The sequence below is a fragment of the Maylandia zebra genome, linkage group LG8, assembly GCF_041146795.1.
Source record: "Maylandia zebra isolate NMK-2024a linkage group LG8, Mzebra_GT3a, whole genome shotgun sequence".
Lineage (NCBI taxonomy): Eukaryota > Metazoa > Chordata > Actinopteri > Cichliformes > Cichlidae > Maylandia > Maylandia zebra.
The window spans coordinates 30,982,748-30,999,694 of NC_135174.1; the positions used below are offsets into that span (position 1 = coordinate 30,982,748).

General features: G+C 39.3%; 1 protein-coding gene across 1 annotated transcript in view; it reads right to left on the reverse strand.

The window, feature by feature from the left end:
* Positions 1-16,947, reverse strand: part of LOC143419926 (unconventional myosin-Id-like) — a 62,555-nt gene that overhangs the window by 17,724 nt on the left and 27,884 nt on the right. The gene's annotated exons all lie outside the window — the stretch shown is intronic.

Here is a 16,947-nt window from a genome sequence, read left to right on the forward strand (position 1 = left end):
GCAGTTTAGTCATAAATTCTGAGTTTGAAAGAAGAGAAATGGTAGACTGAGTGACAGCATCTGTTTGCCTTATTAGAAAATATTAGTCTTTTTAAAGAATTCAACAGTTACAAGTATATTTTACTAGCAGAATTCAGCACTCATCTTTTTCCTATGGAGAAAACTACAGTGACAGTAAGAAGTGTTGGAAACTTCGTGCTTCATAAAATTTCAATGCACTGCAAACCTGCATTAGAATTTGTTATTTGACAAGACTCAATACTCTTTACTTTACAGAACAAACAAAGATGGTGTAAATATGTCCTTATTTCTCTGAATCACTCTAACTAATAATAATAATAATAATATCCATGAGAAACATTAAGACTGGTCTAATGCCTCTATTTTGACATTTTCAGATGAAATCAGTAGTCAAAGTATTTCTGCAGGCAAGCAGCCCCAAGTTTATCAGGGCTGGATATTACATAAACTCGGATAAAAGGCAGAAAAGGCTAGATCAAATTGACAGATATGCTGTGGTACTTTTGATATTAGTGTGAGAAAGCACAGATGGAGGGATAATGAATAAAGTAAGGCAATGAAAATGGGAAGGAAAATATGAAGGCACAAGAGAAGCGTGGTGAGACAGCAAATGATGGGGATTTAAATGGCAATTTGGAAATGAAGACAGGAAAGCAGGGACGGGAACAAGAAGAAGAAAACAAATGAGGCCTCAATCTGAAATGGGAGGAGAGATAATAGAAAGGATAACAGGAGAAAAGAAGAAGAGTCCAAGGGAGGAGGAGGCGGAGGAGAAACTGTGCTGAGGCTAATCATAATTGGCCTGACACTGGGAGATGGTATGGTGCTGTTGCTGGGCGAAACATGTGTGTGTTTGGGGGTGGGGGAGGAGTACGGGGTAAATGTAAAGGTCAATGAAGAAATGAAGTCCGTGAAATATCAAGGCTCTTAATTCATTCCTACTACTTCATCTCAGCCTAACAGCACTTGTTGTGTTGTGCTTTTATCCACATGGAGAGTAAGATACTAGACTACAGTAAGAGCGAACATTATATCCATACATGCAGAGCTCCTGTGGGAATGCAGAGCCAGCTACTTTGCTAGCAAGTGGTCATGTAGCAGAAGAAATATAGTGCATAAAAACAGATGCAAACTGGTGAGTACTGGTCCATAAAAGACAGACTGGATTAACAGCCGTAGTCTACTAATACATTCATCCTTCGACAGCTTCTACAGTTAGAAAGCACCAAAAGAAGAAGTGCAATTAAAGTTTAAACAATTCAGTGCAAATGCATTTATTGCACATTTACTTGATTAATTACATTGTTGCAAAACTGTTTGCATACCAAATATCATCATAATATCCATTATTTTGCATTTTTTCTGTTCTGCTTGCTCAAGACTGTTTATGGACACTAACACGAGAGACTCTGATAAGACATTTATGTTGGAAACTTTGTGTTTTCTTCAGTTTACACTGTGTCTGAAGACAATAAGTGAGCGAGAAAGGAAAAAATAAATTTTTGAAGACATCAGTATGATGCGTGGCCACTCTTTGTTGGACCCCTGTAGTTACACTTGTGCTGAGCCTCTCGTTCAATTTGCAGTCGTCACCTCTTTGTAATCATTTGTTGATCTGCTACATTGAACCACAGGAACTGTGGCATTTGAAGGGTAGTTTAAAAAGGCAAAGTTCAGAGTTGAGATTTGTCAGAGAGCTCAGATATGAATTAAACAGCAACGCTCCATAATGAGAAGCCACAAGGTTTAAAATAATTTACTGAGGGTGCAATTAAACTTCAGAGAATTTCCCATGAAAAACTGATCCTTACGAGTAGCTTGAACTTTCCTAAATCCAGCCACACTTATCTCAGCCCATTAGAGCGCAGCTGAAATGATGCTTAATAAATCTGTCCCAGACTGCTGTATCTGTCAGAAGGTCACTAATTACATCTGTGCAGTTCTGTTCACAAGTAGTACGGCAAACACACGCCGTAAACACTATTCTGTTAACATTCACACAAGGACTCAAAGTCTTATCACTAATTACTGAGTCTCTGAAATTTTAGATGCACTCATGGTGATTTTAATTTTAATCTGCTTGAAGACATATGATCTATTCAGCTCGTCACTGTGGAATTATTGATGCTCAATGCACCAAAACAGCTAAAGCAATCAATGCAAAAGGCTTTTCTTCTGTTAGCTGATAAATACATTAAATGCATCACCACCAGTTCTAGCCATTACCTTGTAAAGTCCCATTTCAAAGTGCTGATTATTATTATTAGTATTATTATGTTGATATTGAAGTAATCATATTAGACTAGACTAGGGTGCTAAGCTATCAGCTAATGCTAGAAAAATGGATCCATACCCGGATGGGTGTGCCACATAGACGCACACACCTGTTAATTAGTATCATATGAATACAATATTCAAACCTCTTACCAAATCTCTCTACATACATCTTCTGTTGGTACAATTAACTAGAAAATCATGTTATTTGTGAGATATACCATAATGATGTTCTAAAAAGGACCAACACCACAAACATGCTTGAGAGGTGAGTTCAGCAGTTCAAAGTATTCGAGGCATAATTACCCACACTTTGTAACTACTTGGATCAGAGGAGTCGCTTGCTTGGAGTAAAGTTTGGTATCCAGGTTGACTGCTCACATACATACATACATATATATGTATATTTGCATTTATGTGAGTCTGTACTCAGCCTCCCTCTCTCTTTCCTCCAGGTCATTTGGGTTTGGTTGAACTTTCTTTCAGCCATGTGTGGTCTGTCTCTTCATCTCTTTAAGTTGTGACAGATGTTGCACAACATGTGTCAGCAACAACTGGTCAGTCAAAGTCTTAATAACTTTAATAAAACTTCAGTGGGGAAATTCTTTTAAAAAATTCCCCCCAATAAGATTCCTATGTAAAAGGAAATGATCAAAAGCATTTTTGGATCAGGCTGCAAACATGTTTATTTCTGCTGGAAAGGCTTGCATTTTAACATCAGTCGTGGGTACAGACTTACTCTTGGAAGTATCCTCAAGTAGTCATTTAAACATGTGAAAATGCAAAACCAAGTCAGCCTTGAAGGTGGCTGCACTGTGTAATAATACAACATGGTATGGGAAGGCGATTTAAAGTGAAATTTTCTCCACATATGCAGATTCAGTGTGCTATACAAGGCACAAAGTAAAATGAATAATTACCCTTTATATATTGGATTCTATTCTATTTTATTTAATCCAGCGCCTCTTTCGTCCTTGTGCGTTACAGAAAAGGAGCGAAAAATGTGGCGAGACAGACGGTGTTTGGGGCTCTCTGCAGTGGAAAGTAGGTCACGTTGACTTGCACATTCACACACATTTTTTTCATTCATACACTGCACATTTTCACACTTCTAAGTATTATCTCTAATGTATGCTTACCCAGTCGGCACACCTAAACACACAATCCTCACAGTCACAACAACACAAGCACTTGGGCTTGGCTACTCGCCATCCATCACTCCACCCGGCCAGCCTCCTCCCCCAGGCTGCAGCACGGTGCCAATGAGACGAGTAGGACTACCCACTGGCCCACATAACAATGACTCCGAGTGTGTGCGAGTCTCTTTTATGTGTGTGCAGAAATTTGTGAACTTGCAGATTAGAAAATATAAAAGGTTTGAAGTCATATGTTGTCCCATGCATTACTATGGAAGACCATAACTACCATAATCAAACGTAAATGAAGAAATTAATACATGATTTAGTAAAACAAAATATATGCAAACAATATTAAATGATGTAGAGACTAAATTAATATAATATCACACATGTTGGTATATTCCACATGTGATTATTGGAATACCTGACTACGCAGGGAGTGGACTACTGTGAGTCTCCTCAATGAATAAATAAATATAAAGATATGAGGAAAAAAAGAAAACATTTGAAATAAAGAGTACAACTCCCCAGTAGCTTAAATAATGCACAAGAAAAGTAAGAAAATTGAAGAAAATTGTTTATCTCTACATATTTGATATTATTTTCAATGCATACTTGTCATTACAAATGGTTTGATACCTAATTTAAGTATAAATAATTGACTATAATTATTGCCTATAAAAATCTTTATTCACATCTAAGATGCTGTTCAAGAAACACCCTTAGCTATCTAATCAAAGACTAGTCAAGGTCATATTGGTTCAATATAGCATGTATATACCCTATAGCGTGGAAAAATCCACAGAGGATTGAGTATCTAGACAGCTAAAAGCTAATATACCAGCTTGTGCTGATTTTCTATTACACAACATATCCATCTCCTTCTTCTTTGTGTGATTTTTTCTATTATTTACAATTTGTTGTCCTACAGTTTTGTTAGTATGTTTCTTTTCACATTTCTCTGTCTGCAGTATGAGATTTGCTGTTATTATCTGCAGACAGCAGGGTTATTAATGGATCGCATGCGTATCAGACAAACATGGATCCGATGGTTGCTATGGGAACTGCATCCGCAGCGCCCCAGAAAAGGGGGGGGGGGGCGGAGAGAGCGAGAGCGGGAGGAGGATGAGGAATGTTAAGTGAAAAACAAGAGGGGGAGGGGGATGAGGAGCAGCAGTGGGGCGGGTGATGGATGGAGAAAGAGGAAATGGAGAAGGAGGGATGGAGCGAAAGAGGAGAAGAGAGAAGCCCACTTCTATCAGTCTGAAATATTTGATTCAGCAGAAAGGGTGACCTTGGAGAGGAAGACAAAAGCAGGTCGGCTTTCTCTCTCATTCTCTCCCTTTGTTTTTCTTATCACTCCTCTCCTCCACCCTCCCCCTCCTTTTATAAAAGATATTAGTGCCATCTTCACATATAACAGAAAAATCACTTTGGCACATTTATTGAACAGCAGTTTTTGTTCTTAAATATTAATTAGTCTCAGCAAACAGACCTGATTCCTATAAAAAGAAAAAACTGCATGAATGGATGGCCTTGATTTATTCAAAGCACCAAATGTGTTAGCACGTTGTCCCATTTACTGCACACATAATGTTCTCCCAGCTTTTAGATAACAATCCTGAAAAGCCTAATGCTGTGTTTTAGTTATTTGGATGAAGTTTAGCAAAAATTCCAGGTAGGAATGTGCGAGTCTGTTGGGTGCCAAATAAAGCTGGTGGCATCTCAGAGATATGTGGCTTACTGTGACATATCAGGTCATGTTAAAAGCATATACAATAGTACAATAATACAGCTGGTCTTGTCACCCTTGTTCAGGATCCGTTGGGGGTCACATTAAATGCACTGGATAGCCTCAAGTACCATTTTTCTACAGGCAGGTTTAACATTGAGCTGGCATATATTACAACCCAGCTTTTCCTATCAAATCTAATTTTAGCAGCTGTTGGTACCTAAACCAAACCAAGTCGTGGGTGAAAGCTCGAGTCGATACAAAACTTACCAGTGAAAGTTAAACTAACAAGAAAACACAAAGATCTTAAACAGGAACATGAACTCTGGTTTCCAGAGTGGGACACCTGTCTGTGACTTAAGTCACTGCCAACCCTGTGGCTTCCTCACACAGACTCAGGAGACGCCAAAGAACGCCTTGCGTGCACCCACTGTGGCACTAGTGACGTTGAACAGTAGTACTTGATGCCCTGGGATGAGATTCGATCTAATAACCTGACCTTAAAGACAAAATGACAGTCATTTTGTTGTGTTTCCCCTATCAGTTACAACCTCTGATGGACCTTTGGTGGATTGTATAGTCAACTTTCAGTGACACAGCAACTCTTGGTCTCATGTTACCTTGAAAAACAGATTCCAGTAAGCATACAGGTCTTAACTTAAGTAAAATGAGAGCACTGCTGCTGCTGCAGACACTGACTGGACTTGATTTAAAGGCCATAACATAAGAGATTCATGCCTACTATTTTTGCTTTGCCAACAAAGGCTGATGTCTATACAATTTATGTTTTAAGTATTTTTATTTCCACATGTACGTAACCATGTTCAAATATCCACTGTGGAATAATAAAATATGAAAAAGGGTCTTAAAGGATGAACGCAGCTCTAACCATTGGAGACTCACATTAAAACCCTGCCAGTCCTTGAAAAAGCTCAATACACCCATACAAAGAAAGACTACTGTCATAATAGAGAAGGACAGGCTTTACGCGTCTATGACTAAAATAACGATCTTACTCAAACACAAACAGAAAGGAAATTAAGGAACAGTGACGCCAGCATGTCTGACGACATCATCTTACTACTGGAGACTAATGTGATCCCTGATACGCAACCTAAACCAAGAACACACAAATCAGTCAGACTTTATTCAGATAAATACAACTTTTCCATAACCAACTTCCTCTAAATTTTCTCCTTCCTTTTCTGTTATCTCTAATTTGATCCATTTCTTGCATTGCTTGCAGTCTCTCCCTCACCTCCCTTGCTGTTCTCTCCCTCACCTCCCTTGCTGTTCTCTCCCTGTTCCTAACACTCTTACTAATACTGTGTTTATTTCCCCCCCTCTGTTCTTAAACCCTGCAAGCATTCTGATTTAACACCCCTCTGGGGTGTCAGAAGCAGACAGGGGGAGGCTAAATGTTGAAGTCTTTAGGAAAGGAGGCAGGAAGCAGAAAGAGAATCTGACCACATAACTCTGATCAATGAAGCGTTGTGTACTGCACACTACTGCTGACTCATACTGTCGGACAGGATGGAGGGAGAAGAGGATGAATAATATAAGCAAGTGGGAGTGAGACAGAAGGACAAAGGGTGGGGTAGAGGTTACAGGAGAGTAAGAGAAACAAATGATATAACCAAGACGTATCTGTCACAAAGACAAACCTGAACAGTTTATAGGGACAGAACAAGGGAGGGAAGGAGAAAGTAAGCTAGGATGCTCTTATGTAGGAGGTAAGCTTTTGGTAAAAACATTCACAGTTGTAACAAAATCAGTACATACATAAAAATACTGCTTTAACTCCACTAGTCTTCAAACAGAGGACCTCAGACTTCTAGTAGGATGAGTGCAGGGGAATGAGTTATGGCTGGTTTGAGCAAGAGCCACAAAAACCTGCAAATTATTTTGATTTTTCTTTTGATTTCTACAGTCGGTGACCAGAGCGAGTGTACTCTACAACATCTGGACAAAGTCTTAGTTTTGAGTAGGGATGGGTATCGAAAACCGGTTCTTGTTGAGAACCGGTTCCCACTGTTTCAATTCCTTGGAATTGTTTGCCATTTTTGCAAACGATTCCCTTATCGATTCCAGTCGCCCCGAATGACGTCACCACGTTGCGGAGGGTCATTTACCTGGCAGGAAACACGGCGCCTCAAAACTTTGGTTATACTTTACGAGAACGGATGACAACAGGGCAACTTGCAATACTTGCTAAGTAGATATTTCATTTAAGGGAGGAAACACTACGAATATGCAAAAGCATTTGCTCACAAAACACGCGATGACCTTAAATGAATGTCGTGTTTTTAATTCCGATCCGGACTCGTGAATCTCAACCCAGCAGCAGCGGTAACGTTTGCACGTCCTCTCCCGTTAATGCGGCAGGTAAATAATCAACTAACAGTGCATATTATGTTAGCGCGATCTGCCTTATTACAAAACCTGCCATTACTGTGCGTTTAGGTGACCATGATGAGAGAGACAGAGTCTGGCTCAGATGCTGGCAGTTCTCGCTGCAGTCTACCGGTAGCGTCTCCTTTCAGGCCAGGATAGACGAATGTCACCGAGCAGTGACTAAGTTTGTGCTAAAAGGCTTGGACCCATTTGCCACAGCAGATGCCCCGATTTTCGGTAAGTGAATGTGTTTAATTGTAGGCAGGGACATTACTGGATATTCTTGTGTAATTGTTACAGAATAATTTATGTTATACTTTGTTATTGCTACAGAAGAATATTTATTTTATTATTTTACATTTACAATTTTTTTCCTGGGGACCCTGTGACACCCCATTGAGGAGCCATAGGCTGTGGATCTCTTAAGATCTCACTGCTGCGTTTGTAAGGCCATGTTACTCCTAAATTTTTATGTTGTTCAAAGAGAAGATATAAAACAAAGTTCTAAGCTAATCAACCTTAGTGTTCTCCTTTTATAAAAAGAATCGATAAGAGAATCGATAAAGAATCGAATCGTTAAACAGAATCGAAAATGGAATCGAAATCGTGAAAATCTTATCAATACCCATCCCTAGTTTTGAGTGAAATATTTTCAAATTAAAAATCACTTTAAATTAAATAACTAGCACAAAATAATAAATATAAATGTGAAGCACGCTGTGATGCTCAGTTAATTTCATCTGTCAGACGTCATGTTATACTCACCAAACTGCTGCTTTATTTTCTTTTACCAGAACAACTTTTACATTTTCCAGTTAACTGAAATGATTTCTTCTCTGTCTTGTTTTTTTCCATTTGTCATTATAACAAACAATGACTCAGCATCATTTCCTGACTGTTTGTCTTGCACTACTCTGTCCTTTATTTTTTGATTTATTTCTGTAAAATGTCTCAATTATCAGATGGACTGTCGAGGAAGGTAGATGTTCTCCTCTGATTTAATTTAACCAACTTTGATGATACCAAAACTTTTTATTAAGATGCAGTATTATGATTTCAGACACTGAAAACATCAGCTACTACTTTGGTTTGTACCTAAATATCATTGAAAGCTAACAAGCTAAACTACACGGGTGCACAACAAAATCTGTGTTAATTTAACACCAAATACTTTAATTATCATATAAAAAGTCCTGTTTTAATCGGTCTATAAAAAGAAGGCAAATATTGAAAAAAAAAAACTTTTTCCAGGTGAAATAAATGCTTTTCAGCCTGATTTTTCTCATTAAAAGAAGGAAGAGCAAGTGCAAATGGAATCTGCACTGTTAACTATCTAAACACTTTAACATTAAACTGCAAATAAACTTGTCTTAGCGTTTTTGTGACCGCTGCAGTTGGTATAAATTGTTGTATAATTTATCCATTTAAATTCTACTTAGGCTTATACTTAGGAATATATCTGCCTTGCTACCACGGGCAGATGTAGCCACTAGCTGTTTGCTTCACCTCTGCTAATTTAAGTAGCTAAACTGGACCTCTTAACCATGTTTATGTCTTGTTCATACTGACAAAGTAATACGGTCTGCTGTGTGGATAATGGCACTAACAATACATACAGCCTGTCCAAGAAGCCTTTGCTCAAGTTTTGGTTGCTGAAATTCTAATATTTCATTTGTACATTTGTACAATAAATAGTAGGCTGTCTGTGTGATGCGATACAACTGTTCAGGCTGAGAAAGTACCATGTTATCCAAGCTACAACCTGATCACTTCAGGCTAAAAAGCTAAAGCTAAAGCCTAAACCCCTAAATTTCAGCCTCAAAACAACAGTCAACATCAAGGTGACTATGCCCAATGTTTATTTACAGTCTGTAGTTTTTATGTAATCAATATATAATAAGTTAATAGTCAATACAGAGGTTTGTTAAACAAAACAAACAAACTGTTTTATTACTAGGATGTAATCGGTTATTGTATTGGCACTACATTCAGTCCCGATGTTCTTCTCCTTGACTAATTGACGAATTTTTTAATAACAAAACCATTAATCTCTTGTTGCAGCCAAATTCACACAGAGGACAGCAGGCAAGGATGCTATCAATGTCCTTAACCCCCCACACATCCACACACAATCCATCCACTGCACAGGCTTTTTCATTAGTCACTGTGGACATTGTAGCAACAGCTTGACTTCCCAGAGTCTTTATCTAAGAAACCAATTCCAGCTGCTTACACATCGCAGCAACTACAACGGCAGAAAACAGCAGAGATTATGTGAACCAAGGATTTAAAAGAATCAGCGGTGAGTTAGGAGGGGAAGACGTGCCAAGAAGTTTCTAATAATACATTCAGAACAACATCAACATGGCGTAAAACCCACCGAGTGCCACTTTCAAATGTCAAAAAAAAAAAAAAAAAAAATCCCAACCCTTTTTTTTTTTTTGGCATATATATATTGAATTTTATTTATCTACCACCTGGAGCTTATCACCTATGAGAATTGAAGACGAGGATGAATAATTCATTACAAAGTTATTTTTACATTTTGTCTCTCAGTGAGGAAAAGTGCGAGTCAACATGGAAGCCTGAGATGTGGCACTGAGTGAGATATAAACTGCAACACAACAGAATACAGCACGAAGTAAATCTCATATTTATTATCAAGTCATGGTTTATTGTGCACATTTTAAAAGTGTGCAAGTCTCTTGTTCATGATGATGAGTTAACAAAGACCTCACCCTGTTAGGAGAAATGGTGTTCTTTAACATGGCCTGCAATTCATGGTGGGTCTGATATTGGAAGACAAAGCCAAAAAACAAGGGTTAGGGGGACATTTGTCTTCAAAGAAAAAGTTGTGCTTTACCAGTGCTGCTGGCACATTTCAAAACTGGTTTTTGTCAGTTTCAGTAAAGCTCAGCAAGCAGCCTGTGAGTGTTTCCAGCAGATTTGCTGTCTTTTGTGCAATCTACTGATGACCTCGCCAACCTGCTAGCAACTAAAGCAATCATAAGGAGGCTTGGAGGTCCTCATACCTCTTTACAACCACTAGCAGCTCCCACCAACCACTCATCAACCAATCATGGAATACACATTTATTTCCAGTGACTGGTGGTTACCAGATGGTTGCTGATTGGTCTTTAAACTTGTGTGACTGAGGTCTTAAGCAACACTAGTGAGAAAACGAGAATTACTGCCATACCTCTGCCATCTTTTTCTCTGTGCTGGTTAATGCTTTACCTTATACTTCACATATTTATTCTTAGACTCTAGTAGAGAAGCTTTGCATGAATCACAGTTCAAAATAATCCCTTCTCATCTTATACTGCTCCTTGGGGCAGTAGTTCAGTAGGTTTTTAGCTTACACAGATTATTTGTAGACACTATGACCTCATAATTTGAAACTTCTACCGTGTTTAATATAAACACTGACACAATATATAAGATAAAAAATAAGGACAAGCAAAATAAGTCCTCTTCAAAGACATTTTAGGGTAAAAAGACACTTGCAATTATTCAGCCGTTTCTTGTGGTGGCAGATAATCTTTACCTTTGGCATTTATTGCCAGCGGCAGAGCATTTCTGATATGCGTCTATTGACACCACACTGCAGACTGGTCCTAATGAAACCATAGTTTCTCTTTGCATTATTGATAGCTGGTCCTTTGATATATTCTTCGTGGGGTGAACAAGAAATAAGACTTCACAAACTAATGTACTGTGTTATGGTATATACAGTTTATGATATAGACCTGATTCCACCCTGTTACTATTAGAGGATGTATAGTAATCAGTGAGAGAGGCTGGAACATATATATGAGGTCTTTTGGGTTCTTTGACTCTGTCCTTGATTTTAATGTGTGACAGATGCAGCGTGTCTACTCCTATCCTAGCAGAGGATTTGTGGGTGTGCTGCAGTCACTGCTGCATGGTGCGCATGTCAACACACACACACAGGAGCACACACGCACACAAGGGAAAGACAGAGAAAAAAGGGGGTGGCTCTGTCTTGTCTAAATATAGGCCTCAACAGCAGCACAGCCTTAAATATTTCATTGCCTCTTCTCCAGAAATGAAGAGGGGGGGAGCCAGAGGAGGAAAAAGGAAAGATTGAGAAAGAGTCAGAGAGAGAGAGATGAGCAAGTGGAGGGGGGGCCTAAGGGGTTCAGGAGAGACTGAGATCAGGACAATAGGGATAGTCAAAAATAGGAAGAAGAAAGAAGAGCAAAAAAGGATACGCAGAGGAAGAAAGAAAGAAGAAAGGCTGGAGGCAAGGGAATCTAATCCCTCCTCCTTTTTATGCAAAATAAGACTGAAATATTTTGGAATTTCTTCAGACAAGTGGTGCATCACGGCCGATAAGAGGAAGAAGGTTATCTTCTTATGTATGCGGAGTCGAAATCTCTGAATCACTCCAGCTTGAAGGAACTTGGTATTGATAAGTTTGTGCTTGACATTATGAAAAATACTTTCATTTCTCAGCAAAATAAATAAATAAATAAATAATAACAGAAAATATCAAACAGATTAATGTCAAGCAGATTTGCAAACTGTCAAAAAGAAATGGCACCACACGGAAACTCAAGTATCCGACTACAGCCATGACAGAAGAGGATTTATTCCCTTTGGCGGTGTCATTCTGTTTTGGCCTCGATGTCACTTTGAGGAGGATAAAGTGTTGCTTTGTTGCTGATTTAAGCTGCCCTTCTTCCAGTATGCTGTTATGGACACTGTGCAGCATGCTGAAGGAGAGATAAAGGTTAAAGCCGCATCTACAGGGAGCTGCAGCAGCAGGACACTGGATGCAGAAGATCCTACAGTACACAAGCATGAGCGCAATCGCATGTACACTGCTTCACGGGAAATCCTCCACAAACACAACACACAAATCTACTAAGAACAAAGGCACAATCACGAACACGTACACATTATTTGCACATGCTGGTGTTCCCTTTGTTCTGTCACTGTTTCACAATGATGGATGAGCCTGAATGTGAAGCACATACAGGGTCATTACGCGAGGCCCACTGGAGGTTCTTAACAGCCCGACACCTACGGGGAAATGGGCTCCACAATGGAACAAGGTAACACCATCAAACGGCAATGATGAAGGACGCACACACAGGCAACGCTGCAAACACATTAAACACCAAGATGAGCAGATGCAGGCACATCTGTCTGCAAGCAATACTATATGCACCGCCCTGTCTCTCTCTTACAACCACAGACACAATGAGACACAAACATGAACAGAGAACTCAATGCATGTAGCAGACTATACTGTAGACGGGTCAGGAATAATAATAATCAGTGTCAGTGACTTAAAAACACGCCTTATCAAAACATTAATGTATGGGTACATCAAATTAACGAAAAGGTCAGCTATCAACAAACTACATTGTGTCACTGGTTTGATCTTAAGCAGTCATTTAGCAGCTTACTGAGTTTATTTTAAGACTGAGTCATTTATTTTGGATTTGCATAGCTTAGACATTGACATCTTCTTCTACCATGAAAACGCAAAGTTCAACTCATGTGAAAATACTAAACACACTGCCAAGCAACTAAAAAACAAAAAAATTTAAAAAAAACACTGTAATAGTTCACTCGACCCTCTTTAGTGCTGATGATGGCACACATACATTGTTTCAATAAGCTTATGCCAAGCTCATGTCACCATATTGATTTCCATCCAGAGTTGGATTCATTTTTCACTGAGATCTTGTATCGATGTTGGGAAAGTCAAACCGCTGCATAAAGCGGCACACATCCCACCGACGCTGATTGAAGTTGAGGTTTGCGGCGAGCGTCAAGATTATTTCTCACACTCAACACGCTTTCACTGAATCCTGGAATATTTCCATGTCGTTTCCAGCTCATTACGTATATTCGGGTAGTCTGCTGACCACAGTTTTGGGGACACAACATTGCTGAATCTTGTTGTGTCCCAACTGAATCTTGAGCAGATCAGATCAGCACCCACACTAGACACGATGGGTGCATCACTTCATGTGGTCTAAGGAGCTTGGAAAGAAAAGCGTCTGGACTTCTTTAAGTTTCTTTGAAGACGTTTCACCTCTTATCCGAGAAGCTTCATCAATTCTAAGAGCAACTGGTGGAGAGTCACAGATTTTAAGCCCTATGCGGGTGTCCCCAAGAGAGTAATGGACCCCCTATGGATCCTCTACCTAGTCACACGAGCCAAGGTGTGAAAACGGGTGTGGGTCACAATCAGCCAAGGTTTCAGGTGAACCCACTGTGAAGCCTAGCCCCACCTTACCATCCGATTTAAAGAAGTCCAGATCCTTTTCTTTCCAAAATCCTTAAACTACGATGACGTGGATGACTGATAAACTTCATGTACCTCTTTTCTGCACCACTGTGGAATAATTGAAATCTAGACTCAGACCACATGACCTTTAGCCAGTGCTTCAGTGTCCAATCTTTGTGCGCACTAGCAAACACAAGAAGAAGAAAAAAAGCTTCTGTTTTCTAGGTAAATAGAAGGAGCACTGGGAAGCAAAGCATACAGCAGACAGAGAGGTTGCAAAGGCAGAGGAAAAAGCTTATAGGGAGTTGTAGAAGCCGGGTTAAGACAGTATGTATTGTAGTATGAGACGAGCATCAGGGGTGATGTGTAACATCACAAGATGATAGTGAGACCCGCTATGATGTATGGTTTGGAAACTATAGTACTGACAAAAAGACAGGAGGTGGAGCTGGAGGTGGCAGAGGTGAAGAGGCTAAGAGTTTTGTTCAGACCAGAATGGACAAGATTATTAATGAGTATAGCAGAGGGACAGCTCAGGTTGAGCAGTTTAGAGACAAAGTTAGAGGGGCAAGGCTGGTGGCTGAGGTTTGGACATGTACAGAGGAGGAATAGTGACTAGACTGGACAAAGGATGTTGGAGATGGAGCTGCCAGGCAGGAGGAAAAGAGGAAGATAACAGAGAAGGATAGATGAAGTGAAAGAGGACATGCAGAGGGCTGGTCTGACAGAAGAGGTTGCTAGGGTAGGAAGAGATGGAGGCAGATGATCCATTGTGGTAACCCCTAAAGGGAGAAGCCAAAAGAAGCAAAAGAAGATATAGAAGAAGAGGCCGTTTTAGCAATCTCCTTAGTGGTTTTCTTTGCTTGATGCATCTTTTATCTGAATGCTGCAGCCAAGTCCCTGGGCAGCTGGTTTTGTCCGTTTAAAAAATAACCCCATATAGATGACTTTGTAATCTTTTCCATAACCAGCGAGTGTGTGCTGCTTGGATGAAAGAGGACTGTTCACACACCTCCCCTCAATAAATACGCCAGTTGTTGGACTGACGACTGGATGTGGATAAAATGTTTTATTTATATTTGAAGACATGATGAAATTTTCCCTAACTTCAATACGTAATACTGCAGGTGGAGCACAAAACAGCAATTATAGAAGAACTGCACGTTTAGACACACTCTGACTGTTTTTGTCCATTTTCTGATCCACACCACGTTTCACACAGCGAAGTTAAACTTTTTTATGCCGTCAATAAAAGATGGACCGATCACCTGCATGTCTGATGTCCACAGCTGTAGACTTTGGTGACACTATTGAGCTGAAAAAACAAATAAAAATCTATGATTACCAGTCAACTGAATTTAAATACACAATTTTTCCCAACTCCCACAACCCTGAACTGAATAAGCAGAAGAAGATGGATACATGGAATTTCTCCACTATATTTGTTTTAAGTTTAGAAGGTAAAAAAAAAAAAAAAACTTTCTTTCTGGTGACACAAATTGAAAAGATTGAATAATAAAGATGCCCAGACTTAACTGGATGCCTGCTTCTAAAACAAGCTACAGTATATTTCTCACTGTGAAGAACAGATGGGAAATCGTTTTGTGTAACTTTATCAAAAAATTGTAACAAATAAATATAGATTTACTGAACTAAAGAAATTTTTATAACCTCATTCGGCTGCTCGATTATTTGCAAGGGGTCCCCACAGTGGATAGATCCACATATTTAATTTGGCCCAGATTTTATCTACAGTACACAATATCTTCAAAAGCTTTAGATTTTTAGTTTGAAAGGGCCTGAAGATCTCTGATGCCTGAGATCTTTCGGCCCTCAGGTGGCACTGCATTAAAAATATGCATGAGTATTCAAAGAAAAACCACTGCGTGGGCTCAGGAACACTTCCAGAACTCACAGTTCAGAGAATCAACCAAAAATGCAGGTTAAAGCTGTATTAAAGAAGTAGAAGCAATAAGTGAACACGATCCAAAAACACATCTTCTCTGGGCCAAAAGTCTTTTTCAAAAACATGGACATGCAACCTTTGGATTAAAGAGGAGCAGGTTTCTATCAAAGTTTACTAAAAAGCCAACATGTCTGATGGTATGGGGGTACATTATCTACAGGTTTTAAAGGAACGTGTGCTCCCATCCTGACGATGACTTGTTCAGGAAAGGCTTTGCATATTTAAGCAAAGCCTGCATTTAAGCAAACTACATACTGCATCTATTACAGCAGCATGGCTTCACAGTAGAAGAGTGTGGGTGCTTAACTGCCCTGTCTGCAGTCCACAATCCTCTCCAAAAATCCTTCAGCTGGTCCCCTCAGTTCCCAGATGTTTACAGGTTGTTATTAAAGAAGAGAAGATACTACAGTGATAAACTCGGTCCTCTCCCACGCTGCTGTCATCAAATTTGAAATGAGTCAATATTTTTCTTCATTTTAAACATTTGATATGTTTTCTATGTCCTCTGATGTGAATAAAAGTTGATTTATTAGATGAGCATTCTATTTTTATTTCCATTTTAAAGAACCCAACTTTTTCAGAACAGGGTTTGCATTTGCACAGTAGTTTCATTTCACATTAGTGTGTCGATCTTTACTGCGTTTGTCTTTTCCCTGCTCCCAGTCTCACTGTGAATGAACATCCTTGCATACAAGAGACAGGTGAAGCGAAATAACATTGAAATGGCGACATAAATCTAAAATAGCGTAGTTCTTCCTCAGTAATGTCAGCTCACTGGATCAGAGATTGCAGTTAAGTTAAAAAACTGAAGATTTACAAAAAAAGTGAAATATCTCATAACTGATAAGATTCCTCCATGTTACGTACGTTACATCTTTCCCTCAGCAATGCAATGATGCTGACGCGTGGCGTAGTGAACAGAGACCAACCGAGAATTAAACTGAACAGACTGGACAGCTGTCAGCAAGAACCAATCCAGCTTTTTAATCACGATTAGCCTGATGTCCTATCAAAACATCTGATTGGCGCATCCATACTGACTTTTGTTCATTTCACATTTTTGACCTAAAGCGGACACAAAACCACGTAGAAACGAAACAATAGCTTTAGAAAGAATTAACAAACATTTTATCCCAATTATCCATCTGCCTTT